Here is a 13,547-nt window from a genome sequence, read left to right on the forward strand (position 1 = left end):
TTGCGTGAATCCCTTAGAGAATTTCATTGCTTTTGCAATTTATACCTTATCTTTGTAACATTAAGGTCTATTTGTCTTTGTAACTTTTATATTTCTGCTTTAACGCTGCGATTACGTTCGTGCTACCACGATTTAAACTTTATTACCATCAATTTAAGGTCTATTATTCGTCGTAAGTTAATTTCTTTCGTCGTTTTGCAGCGTGCGATCTTGTCTCGCCATCTCGTGCGTGTTAGGGTTGTAGTTGCGTCCTTGTCTGAACGAAGTGGTTGGATAAGGACGGATGGAGCTTTTGTAATTCTTGTCAGCTTTTTGGGTACAGTTTTCTTTGAAATAGACGACGAGTTGTGCGTTCGTTGTTTCTTTATCCGTGGAATTTCGTTAGGGTTTCGTACAAAGAGTAGTATAATATATGGGATGGTTTCGTAGCACAAATTTGTATAATTGGAATAAAAACTGAACCAACAAAACAGATGTTCATCAAGATTAGGTATAAATGATAACTAAAAAAACTTACAAGTTCCTTCTGCTTTTCAAATTAGACTCAGAAATCACATCTGCTTTTTAAAAACCCTAACAAACCATTGTCACCTATGTGTCCAGGCGTTACAGTGCGTGTTCATATATTTATGAGCACCTTTGCCGCTCCGGTATATTTGATGGCGAGTGTACAGATGCCACTGTCAGAAGTTTGGTTTAAGGCGCTCTTATAGTTGAGTTTTACGTTTCCGAGGGGGTGAAGCAGACGAGTGGTAGAACAGGCGGGCGGGCGCCCCGCGCGCCCCGCCGCACCATTTCCGCGCAGCACGTCTACATCCTTATTCTGGCGCCATCGGTATTCTGAATATTCTGATTTGTCAGTTCCGGGATTTTTTCCGGCAATTAATATCGAATAAGGTTTATTAACAAATTCGTATTTTAATGAGTATTTAATGAAATTATATACAATATGAGAGTATACCCCGACAAACTAAGAACCTAATCAAATTATACCCAATTATTATGAGACAGAAATTGGTACTTACTTACCTTAAAAATATAATAGAGTTAGACCAAGAAAATTCTGCAAGGATTTTGATTGCACACGCAGTGCAAGTGTTATTTTGAACGACAAACCTTTATGAAATTATGATTAACACTTGCACTGCGTGTGCAATCAAAATCGTCGCAGACTTGGTCTAATTCTAGAAGTCAATTTCGGGCAAGTAGGTTTGAAAATAAGGAAGAATACTGTAGTTCGTTTATTTTAGCATTAGAAAGTACTCGAAAGAAGGTAACCGATCTTGACATGTCTTTTAATTGAAAAGCGCTTTTTAAAAATCAGTAACTATTACATATTATGAAAGCTTATTTTATATATTAGGACTTTTATTTTATATATAATCAATCCACATTTGGCATGATGTGTCACATCCCCGTAGCTGCAGGCGTCCATAGCCTATGGTGAATGTGGGTCGTATGCTTGCTTGCCACCAGTGTGGTATATAAAAACAGTATTTTTTGGAATAAATTTCCCATATCGCACGGTACGGACTTGGCGGAAATAAGGTAGAAGTACTAGTGCTCAACGCTGCACTAGTATTCGACACGGGCACTTTATGTCAAAGTGACAAGAACTAAATTTGACTACAGAAAGATCGTCGCCGTTCAAATTTAACCTATATTACTTTGACATAAATTATAGTGTGTAGCTTTCAAATAGAGCTCAACGGCTAATCCTATTGTCTATTGTTAAGGGGCTGTCCATAAATTACGTCATCGATTTTTGACGATTTTAGACCCCCCCCCCCTTATAATCATCCAAAAATCATGCTCCAAATGACCCCATTTCCTCCTACTTCATGCTACCGTCATCCGATGTCCAGACCCCCCCCCTCCCAATTTGAAATGACGTAATTTATGAATAGCCCCTAAGTAAAACCGCACGTGCTACTTACCTGCAAAAAAGGGTCTTAATTATTTTATTTGGCACCTGAGCGCGGGCTAGGCCAACGCTCAAAAAACCAGTGTAGGTGCGCTCTCCGATAACGCGCCTTTGTTACGCATCTCGATGACACATTTTAAACTGGTTCTGTAGCGTTCGACTCGCCGGCACTCAGTAACCGAAGTACGTATTTTTTATGCAGGTGGTTGTGGCACGTGGCACGAGCGGTTTTACTTAACAATAGACAATAGGATTAGCCATCGAGCTCTATTTGAAAGCTACACACTATACCTTGTCAAAAACTAGTGCAGCGTCGAGCACTAGTACTTCTACCTTACCTAATATTAAACACGAAACCATTTTAGGCATTTTTCGACCACTTCCCTTAAAACGCATGTAGGTAACTCGGAAACTAAAAGCGGTGAAATGGTTACCACCATACACTAAACACTCCCACATAGGTATTTGAATCCCGTACACATATGTTTAAAAATGATTCAATTTGATTAATTTAATAGCCTTTAATAAAATATGTTTACACAATTTATCAATCGTGACTGAATTCCGGATTGGTTAGATGGGTGTGTGCCTTTGCTTCCCAACTTGTTATAAATTGACAATATGACGGGCGAATGTCTGAAATGTCACAATAATTAAGAATTATCCCACCAAAAACATAAATGTAAAAAAGGAGAGCCAAGTTCAATACAAAAATTATGCTTGGCTGTGGGGCTCGCCGCAAAAAGAATGGAGATCTAAATGACTGCCACTGCCAAGTTCTATGCAAAATCCAAATATGTATTTATAGGAACAAAATAACATTATAAACAAGTATTAAACTCTATTTCTTTGCTTTATTGGATACCTATAACAATTGCTGTTATTTAAAAAAATGTGAGATCTTAAAGTAGGTTAGATTTGACTTGGCCAGTTTTCATTATATCAATCATTTTATATATATTGTAATTCTGATAAAACCTGGCCAAGCCAAATCTAACCTACTCTAAGATCTCACATTTTTTTTAAATAACAGCAATTGTTATAGGTATCCAATAAAGCAAAGAAATAGAGTTTAATACTTGTTTATAATGTTATTTTGTTCCTATAAATACATATTTGGATTTTGCATAGAACTTGGCAGTGGCAGTCATTTAGATCTCCATTCTTTTTGCGGCGAGCCCCACAGCCAAGCATAATTTTTGTATTGAACTTGGCTCTCCTTTTTTACATTTATGTTTTTGGTGGGATATCAATACTTTTTGTAAAGAAAACTAGGCAGGTATTGAGATTTAATGTTTTTTCTTGTGTTTCCGCTGTATGGTTTTTACTTCTGTTCTTTGTATAATTATGTGGTACCGCGCGCCGCCGACGACACACCGTTGGCCGGTTGTTTAGAGCGTATTAAAAGTTTTTTGTATGGGGCACCACTTATTTTTTGACTAAACTTTATTTTAATATAGCAAATATAATAATACATATATTGGGGTAGTTTCAAATATCTGCTTGTAACGGTTCCAACGCTACAATAAAAAAATATTTTTTTGTATGGGGACCCCCCCTATTTTTTAACTCTTTTTTGATTTTTAGGTTTTTTCCTACGCTTACACACAATAACCGAGCTGGATTCCAAATTTCATCCTTCTAGGTCATCTGGAAGTAGGTTAGGTTTAGGTACTTATATCAGTCCTAATAAAAAATGGATTTTTGTATGGGGACCCCCCCTATTTTTAAACTTTATTTTATTTTTAGATTTTTTCCTACGGTTACACACAATAACCGAGCTGGATTCCAAATTTCATCCTTCTAGGTCATCTGGAAGTAGGTTAGGTTTAGGTACTTATATGTCAGTCCCAATAAAAAGTGGTTTTTTTGTATGGGGACCCCCCCTAATTTTTAACTTCATTTTATTTTTAGATTTTTTCCTACGGTTACACACAATAACCAAGCTGGATTCCAAATTTCATCCTTCTAGGTCATCTGGAAGTAGGTTAGGTTTAGGTACTTATATCAGTCCCAATAAAAAATGGATTTTTGTATGGGGACCCCCCCTATTTTTAAACTTTATTTTATTTTTAGATTTTTTCCTACGGTTACACACAATAACCGAGCTGGATTCCAAATTTCATCCTTCTAGGTCATCTGGAAGTAGGTTAGGTTTAGGTACTTATATGTCAGTCCCAATAAAAAGTGGTTTTTTTGTATGGGGACCCCCCCTAATTTTTAACTTCATTTTATTTTTAGATTTTTTCCTACGGTTACACACAATAACCAAGCTGGATTCCAAATTTCATCCTTCTAGGTCATCTGGAAGTAGGTTAGGTTTAGGTACTTATATCAGTCCCAATAAAAAATGGATTTTTGTATGGGGACCCCCCCTAATTTTTAACTTTATTTTATTTTTAGATTTTTTCCTACGGTTACACACAATAACCAAGCTGGATTCCAAATTTCATCCTTCTAGGTCATCTGGAAGTAGGTTAGGTTTAGGTACTATAAGTCATAAGTCAGTCTTAAAATTTACGACTTTTTGACCTTCATACCTTTATAACCGTTTGAGCTAGCTTCATGAAATTTGGGCTTCTAGATATCCTTATGGATATAATTAAACACACGTAGTTTTATGTGTATACGTCAAAGATGTTTTGAGTTATAGAAGGGTCAAAAGTGGCACCAAGTGGTTCGTGTAATATTACACTCGGCGCTGGCTAGCCAGTTCCTTTGCTTGAACTTGGCTTGACACGCTGCCGCGTGTCTAGATTTTGCTTTTCTTCGTAAGTATGTTGAAAAACATTGTGTGTATAACATATTTGCATATTTATACAGTGGTTACCCATTTTATGAAACGTCCAGTAAACTAGCATAGGTCCGACGCTGGCAGTGGCCACGGGCGTACTGGCGCGGGGAATGGGCGCAAGGTATTGCCGCGTAGGGTGTAATTTAGTAGGCAAAAGTTGAATTCATAAAATTATGAATGAAAAGATTAACGTATCGATAAAAGGACCAGTAATAACGAAGATTTACTTAAAAGCTATCGAATGAGGTAAGTTTCATATCCATTTTCGTCGTAGTACTTCTAAAATATGGATCAAAAGACAGCTTTAAGCATGTTTTCAACTTAAGATTTGTAATGGAAAAATATTTAGATAACAAAATACTTCTATCAAGCCGGACGGGCGATTAAATCTGTGTCTCGAATAGTGTCGATGGACTGTCAAGTTGGCAGCGATTCCGTGTTGCCAGGGAGATAGGTCTGAATCCCTTCGAAACCAGTTCGATCGACAACTAGTTCTTACCAAAATAATTATTATCATTCTCCATGAACGGGTAGGAATGTATAGATTGTCGAGTCTTCCTTTCCCTTTCTTAAAAAATATCATACCGTGCTTGTCCAGCAGCGTTTACCACGCTCTGTTCTAATTTCCGTATTTAGAATTTCACGTCAGTTTTGTTAAATGCCTTGGGATTGTAACCCTGGCAACATCGAGGAGGAGGCACCGAGGGGAGAGTGATTCGGCCATTTTGGGACTTGGATTTTCTTCCCCGACCTAGCCGGGCTCGGCTTTATATTAAATAATTGGGACAACGTTCTCATCTTTGGTAAGTAATCTTACATTCGTTTGTGAAGACCGTGAAATTCGGAATCTGTTGTTGGATTATGCGATTATTGACGTGAACCGTTTATTTCAGCCTGCCCTCAGGTGTACCTTGAGGTTAACCCGTTTCCCGAAAGGGCGAACCAGGAGCGTCCTGGGCACTTCGGAGTTGATATTCGATCACTCATAAACCCCGGCAAGACGATTTTCCTCCGACAGGTAAGGCGTCGTTCATATACTTTTGTCAGAAATTGTATGGCGTGCCATGCGGCCACATAAAAGTATCCCGCGTAGCGCTGAATTCTATACTGTAATATAACCCCAAAGGGTTACGCATGGAAACCCTTGTTCCTATGTGAAACGGACTCTCCCGTGGCACGGACCACAGATTCTTGGCGTGACCTGAGCCAGTGGAACTAATCCCGTACCCGGAATTTTCCAGGAGGTGTCTACTAGGGGCGCGGCCTTTGGTAGGCCAGATTCTGTGCCAGTCGACCTGTGCAGCTGGCCCCGCCAGAGTCGGAGCTATTGGAACCTCCGGCCATCTGGTCGAGAGAGAGCCGTCGACTGTCGCTACAGTGCAGCTAAGCCTTTCACTACTTTTTCCTAAACTGCGATTTTGGACTATTCACCTTTTAGTATTAACTATCCAATAGCGCAATCGACCAAGTATCACCAACAATAATTAAAACCCGGTTAGATAAATATAAATTTAGTTTACTATCAATAAGTCGTTAAGTAGTGTTTAAGCTCCAAAGTGTAAACTTAACCAGGCCGGCAATTAAATTGTACCTGTCCACTATCGGGTTGTTTGTTTTATCCCCTTCAGGACCCTTAGTTTAAAAAAAAAGTATTACAGATTCTATCGAGAAAATAATGAGCCGTTGTGTTCCTGACAAGCAATAACGTAGTTCAAGGACTAAAGTTATACATACTAGAAAATCATGCTTAAAATCCTTGTAAAAGTCTGTAAATATGGTTACAAAAAAGCGCATTTTACTACACACCGCGCCTTAATGTAATCTCAGATTGGGTACGTGTTCGCCATGGTTAGGTAAGGTCAGGGGTCGGCAAACTTTTGAAAAGAAGAGCAAACCGCTGTAGTAATCACTAGTTTTAGGAACCTGAAAGAAGTGTTATTATTTTGAGCATAGTCTAATAAAACATGGTCTTCTCTTCCCAGAGTGACACAAGCCTACGTCACAATAACATGGCCGCTAATATATAGCGCTATCGCATATACACAGCATCGCATACAGGGTGATTCAGGAGACGTGAGCAGGACTAACACTGCGCATTTCGTAAATTACAAGCAACTGTTTCCTATCAATATTAGTGAGGATAACGTTAATTTTTTAGTCGTATTGAAAAAAAAAGTTATTAATTTATTTACGACATGGATGGTCACCCTAACATTAGAATACTAAACTATCGATATTCTGTGTCAAATTGAATGTCATCACTGTCATCACGGTCTGGTTACTTTTGAAAACTCGTATCTCACTCAGGTTTGACATTTTATTTTCTTCGTAAAAGAGGTTTTATGTTTATTAATTAGGTCTTGTAGGGTGACAATGATAGTAGAGAATTAAAATTGTCCTCACCAAAAAGTTAAAAAATAGGAAAAAGTGTGGTTGTTTCACCTAAATACGATGGTGATCGATCAATTATCAGTTACTGAGTGTGCAGGATTAGTCCTGCTCACGTCTCATGAATCACCCTGTATATGAATTATCATATAGCAAACAGCGCTATATGATAATTCATATCGTCGCTGTGCCTACAAAAGTCGCCATGTGTTTTTAACCTACTTTACAGGAGACACAAAAAACTGTTTATTTCGATAACTATTGAACATATTCAAATCATATTTTTTATGATAAAAGTATTTGCACTTTAACATATATTACGGAATTACCTGAAATGATATTTTAGTTTCAATAGTGTGAAAAAAAATTTTTTTTATAAATATGTTACATAGCGATTTTTGTTTTAGTCGTAAAAACCGCTAAGTGTCTTAACCAGTTCATAGGTAGATTTAAATAAAATGATGTGGTGTTCAATAAAACAGAAAAAAAAACTTTTAAGTCGATATAATGGAAATTTAATTATGATTGAATAGTCTACGTACTTTTTTATTATAACTAGATATTACTACATATTAATATTTCCTTGTTTGTAGGCAACACAAGGGTCACTGCGGTATTTGCGTGGCTTGTAAATTGAAATTTTGTTGTCTTCTAATATTTCTTTAAACTTCTTTCTCCCAACACAGCATACGAAAAAATAATTCAATCGACTCTTTTACATATATCCTGGTACTTATTATTTTCCTTTGAAAAGACATGAATAATTAATAATGTATTTGTCTGATGTTTACTGCTTTTTTTTTCATTTATTATCTAAGTTTGTGTTACAATATTAAACACGACACGATATTGCCTAGCTGAGTTGAAAAGAAACCATTTGTATTTAAGATATTGTATTTAAGACCCTGCCTATGAAGGCGATGGCCCTGGGTTCGAATCGGGTCCATATTGGGTCGCATAATAATTGATTGTCCTAATGTAATGTTACGCATAAAACTCATTTCGCATTATTGTTAGGTATTGTGCTGGAAATATTAACATTTCTGAAAAATTATAACACAAACCATTTGCAATGCAAAATATTTTCGAAAATATTTTGCATTGCAACAGAACAGAAATATTAACATTTCTGAAAAATTATAACACAAACCATTTGCAATGCAAAATATTTTCGAAAATACTTTCTGTTTCAGTTGGAGAAAAAATTTGCGAAAAGAGATTTATGCGTAACATTACATTATGACAATCAATTATTATGCGATGAGACCTTAATAGGACCCGTTCGAATCCCAGTAAGGGCATTTATTTGTGTGATGACACAAATAATATTTGTTTCTGAGTCATGGCTTGGTCATGGTTGTATTTAAATATTTATATATTATATATATCGTTGTCTGAGTACTCACAACACAAGCCTTCTTGAGCTTACTGTTGGACTTAGTCAATCTGTGTAAGAATGTCCTATAAAATAACATGTTTTTTTTTTTCTTTAAGTAATGCATAAATGCACTACATGTTCATGTTATAAAGTACATTGCGCTAACTTTATTATTTTTTTTTTATCAGAGATAAATCAAAATACATAATTTTTTGATCCAAAAGCATCGGTAAACCAGAATGGTTTGTCTCGATACTCCATTCCGCAGTACTTAAATAAGTAAATATACAATAGGCAAAACATATTTCTATTTTTTATGTAATTTTTCATTCACTTGTTACCTTTATAACTGCCAACAACTTGTAACGAAAACTCACAAAACTCAATTATTTGTCCACACACGTAATAACATACGGTAGACTGGATACTGGATTGTTATAAGAAAATTCCACCATGTGTCGTAACAGACACGGTCTGGGAACATAGCATCGACTCCAACTTGTACAAAAATTATCGCTATGTGCGAGGAACTACATATCGGGCGCAAGCGCATCTAATCATTTTTCAATAAACTAGTAGAAAATATCGCTATGTGTCAAGAATGACATAGCGAGCGCACGTCTGTAATTGCTGTTGAAGTAAGCTAATGTAGTTATGTGATTTATTCCAGTTAGCGATTATAGGAAGAGCATTCATTGTATGGGCATCACATACCTACATTTGTTAAATCCTTAAATAGTGAAATAAGCTCAACGCTGTTTTTGGAGCATATGCGTATGGAAATAAGGTTCAAAATGGCATTAAAACCTAAAAATCGACAAAAATCACATAGCGACTTTTGTAGGCACAGCGACGATATAGCGCTGTTGCATGATGACGCTGGCTTGTGTCAGTCACGTGACCAACGGGAAGAGAGTACCAGGCGGAGTATATTATTATACCATGATTTTGAGTAACTTGAAGAGCCGCAATTGTACTTCCAGAGTCTCGGTTTGCCGATCCCTGGGTTAGGTAAATATAGAATTATTGGCAGGCGGCGCCATTTGCCCTTTTATTCAAGACTACAATGAAAGAGCTATTTGGCGACGCGCCTTACTGTAGTAGGGTAACCACAATGAGCCTTCACGTTTTTACTTTTAAAATTTTATAGCTAAACTGACAAAACCTGTTTGTAAAAAATTGCCAAGAATGAGATAGTAAAAATACAGGGTAATAACATGAAAATCATGAAATCCTGTAAAAAGTATAGTGACAAGTTATAATCTAGTGTTTTCAAGAAAGTAAAAAGTATAGTGACAAGTTATAATCTAGTGTTTTCAAGAATGAGTATGTGTGTAAACTTCTTAAGTGGTCGTACCTACTTATTACGGGTATTCGTTCAAAATCGCTCAATAGCTACGCAAAAACTTCACGAATTCAAGCAAGTCTGCTCTGTTTTTTTTATCCCAGTACCAAAATGTCAATTTATTCAATTTACTGCTCTACGATCCTGATTTAGTCCTAATTTTGTAGGTACTAAAACACAGATCGATTGGAAAATCTGGATACCTACTCCAGTTTTTCCAATCGATCTGTGTTTCAATGGAACTGTCAAACTATTTTATAGAAACACTTTTGTAGCAGCAGTAATAGCTGCACAGCTGTAGTGGTAAGCGTTTGAAGCAGCATGGGTTTCTGGTTTCATAGATTTGCCATTTTCATAATTACTCCGCTTTCAAACTTATCCCAATGCACCATATAAGGGATTTAAAAACCAAGGATGTCTAAATTGTCTAATTTGGTCGCAGCTTGCGTTTTCTAATTTGTGTCTGGGAATGGGAACTCTAGTCGGCGTCGGCGCACGCTGCCAACGCGATTTGTATTCAACCCGGTGCTCGGTGATTTAACACCTCCGTGCTCTGCTCGCCTGGTATTTATTTATTAATTGAATCATAAATTACCGGTAATAAATAATAATTCAAGTCTTTATTAACATTTAATTAATATCATATTTTGTTTATGGCTGAATTTATTTATACATGTTAATAAAGGTGTGATGGATGTGTTGAATCGGACATAGTATTTGTTATTATTTATTAAACTCCTTTGCAAAGTAAAGATTAGGTGGGACATAATATTTTAGAAGTACAAAACTTCAGACAATATGGATTGGCTCTAGATATTTAGCTTAAGCTATGTTTTGATTTCATTTTTAAATAAAGCCATACGATAATAATAATCCTTTGTTACGACGTTTCATATTTAGTTAGGTTCTTGTGGAAACTCGGTGTAAGCTTGTAAAACGTTGTAAGCAAAATATTGTAAACGCGAAGTTCCGTATTTACTTGAAGCAGGATAAGGCAGGATGTTTGATTTCGTTTTAACAATAACAAGACCAGGAAGTTAATGTGCGGAAGGGAATTCTGTATATTGGGCTTTTGTTGGCTATACAAGTTTTTGACTAAGGGGTTGTCCATAAATTACGTCATCGATTTTTGACCCCCCCAAAATCATCCAAAAATCGTCACCTGTATCGGCTGTATCTGCAATTACACAACGAAGGCCGCAAAAATATCTGACTATAGTTCGTTTTTTTAGCATTAGAAAGAACTCCACAGAAGTAAGCGTGCAGTTTTTATCAGGCTCTTTAAGTGTTAATAATTATTGAATTATCTAATGTAGCATGGTCAATACATATAATTTACTTCAAATTATTACCGCTAAAAGTGCCGGATTTGGAACCACAAGCTTACTTCTGCGAAGTTCTGTCTAATGCTAAAAAAACGAACAATAGATCTTATTTGTAGAGCAATAAGAGCGCGTTACATATTTCTGCGGCCTTCGAAGATTAACATAGTTATTATTGCAGGTGACTGTACAAAACTGCTGGTCAAATTGCAAAAGTGCAACCGAACTCTGAAGGATATCAACCCTAGAATCCTAGATGCAACTAGCATTACGTTTTAAAGGCTTGCTACACGGTCGCTGACAAGCCCCCAGACCGCGTGGCCTTGGCCGGTCCCGGACCGTGTAGACAGTTGTTACCAACAAAATTTGACCAAAACTGACCAAGGACAGACCAAGGTCAGACGGTTAGAAGGCTTGTCGGCGACCGTGTAGCAAGCCTTTTATACAGTCCAGCCGGCTGCTACCGGCCGCTATGAAGCTCAAAAGTAGTCACATTTTAATTTGTACTCTGCCTCTTTTGCACTCATAAAATTTTCATAATGGCTGCCATTTTACACACTCCAATTATCAAACGTTAAGCGTCATTCTAGACTTGAGACTAAAACTAGGTGTGCAAATCATGACGGAGTTAATTTTAGGTAATATCGTATCTTGAGATACAAGCTAGACAAAGATTCAGATTTAGTTTTATTTGTGACAAAAATCCTCATATTACACCAAAACCAGCCTCAATGTTTACCTGATATCAGCTGCACTCATCTCACGATACCCGGCACGAACCTACCTTTACAAAAAACCTATGAAGAGGGTTCGGCCCCATACTAATCTCCCATCTAAACACACGCCTTTATCCCAAAGGCTTAAGGTCCATTTTCGCTCGGCTGATTGTAAATTGGATTTGTCAGCGCGCATGCGTGGTGAACTCCCCTGTTTAACACGACCAGTATATTCTTGAGCTGTATTGTCGTATAGTTCGTACAAAGTAGCGGGTCAAGTTGCATTGGTTGTAGGTGTAGGGTTTGTTTGGTACTCAGCACCTGCGACACTCGCCTCAGGGATGCTGCGAGTGAGTGACGTGTGTATGGCATTACGATTACGATGAATGAATTTATCGATTGCATCTGACCTTTTGTGGCGCAACTACGCAAGTACGCATTGGTGTCCGGTGCTGGCGTAAAAATAGTTTGCTTTTTTGGGTTCCGTAACTAAAATGTATTTTCTTTTGCGAACTTTAAGCTGAAAATAATATTTAAGTACGTCATGGTCACCAGTAATTTTAGGAGAGGGATCTTCATCTTCATCTTACTTTTCAATGATTAAAAGTACATATTATATAATATACATAAATATTCCTTATATGGGTCGCTACGCCAGAGGACTCTAGTGGTCTATACAGTCATCGCAGTCGATGTAGACTGTAGACTACCTCCTCAAAATACTTTCTTTAGTCGCTGCAACTATCATCTGCAAAGATGCTGTGGCCAATGATGACGCCAGAGGAGTAAGTAATATACATATTATGTTGATCCCATAAAACGTATTTTTACGGGCGGTATTATTAAAATTGTTTTGATTCATGACACGTTTGTGTTATTTTTTCTTTTTTTATAAGATTATACATATAAACAATACTTTGAATTGAATGCATTAGCCTTATTATTATGTTATGTCTTATGTTGATAAACATTCGTTTTTTGTTTATAGTCTATGCGAAGTTTTTATTTTTTACATAGGACTGCCCAAACAAAGTGTGTAATTGTTTTCAGAGTTCATGTTTGTATGTGAGTTTCTTAATTTGTGCTAGCGATAACAGCTTGGAGATCATTTGAGAAGGGCAGCCAAATCGGAGTTAATTATAATTATATTTTAACTTGTTTTCGAGGAAACTAAATCCTCGACGAGGCAGATTTTCAATCATCGGGACAACATAACATAGCGTACGAGGATCGAGCGTTTCCCTTTACCGCAATTTGTCACGTCCTATCATAGCCACGCTTATTGTTAATGACATATGTACATATTGAAACCCATTCTATTATCTACCTTATTCCCATGATATAAGGTTTATTTTAGAACTAGTTTTTCAGTGGATATACGTTAATATTTCTGTAATATTTGCGGGCGCTAATGGCAGTGCGGGTCGAAGATTAATAAGCGGAAATAGATAGATCCACCTTCCGGACAGTTCTGATTTCCTGGTCAATAGAAACCTATTACTTATAGGGGGGCGGTGGCAGGAAAGGCAAGAAGAAAATGTCTTGAAATTACTTATACTTATGGGTAGACAGATCAGTGTCGGCATGTCAAACATACCTTTTGGGCAAGCAAATTTAGCTCTATTTTGTCTTATTTTCCTCGATATCTGCAGGATGAATTCCTTAATTCTGTCAAATTAT

General features: G+C 36.9%; 1 protein-coding gene and 1 long non-coding RNA gene across 2 annotated transcripts in view; both read left to right on the top strand.

Annotated features, from left to right (window-relative positions):
* LOC134667539 (protein winged eye) overlaps positions 1-13,547 on the top strand; it is a 154,766-nt gene that overhangs the window by 35,497 nt on the left and 105,722 nt on the right. The gene's annotated exons all lie outside the window — the stretch shown is intronic.
* On the top strand, positions 5,095-6,319 carry LOC134667772 (uncharacterized). Its single transcript, XR_010098686.1, has 2 exons — positions 5,095-5,736; positions 5,960-6,319. It is a non-coding gene; the product is annotated as an uncharacterized LOC134667772 (long non-coding RNA).

This window comes from Cydia fagiglandana, chromosome 9, assembly GCF_963556715.1.
Source record: "Cydia fagiglandana chromosome 9, ilCydFagi1.1, whole genome shotgun sequence".
NCBI lineage: Eukaryota > Metazoa > Arthropoda > Insecta > Lepidoptera > Tortricidae > Cydia > Cydia fagiglandana.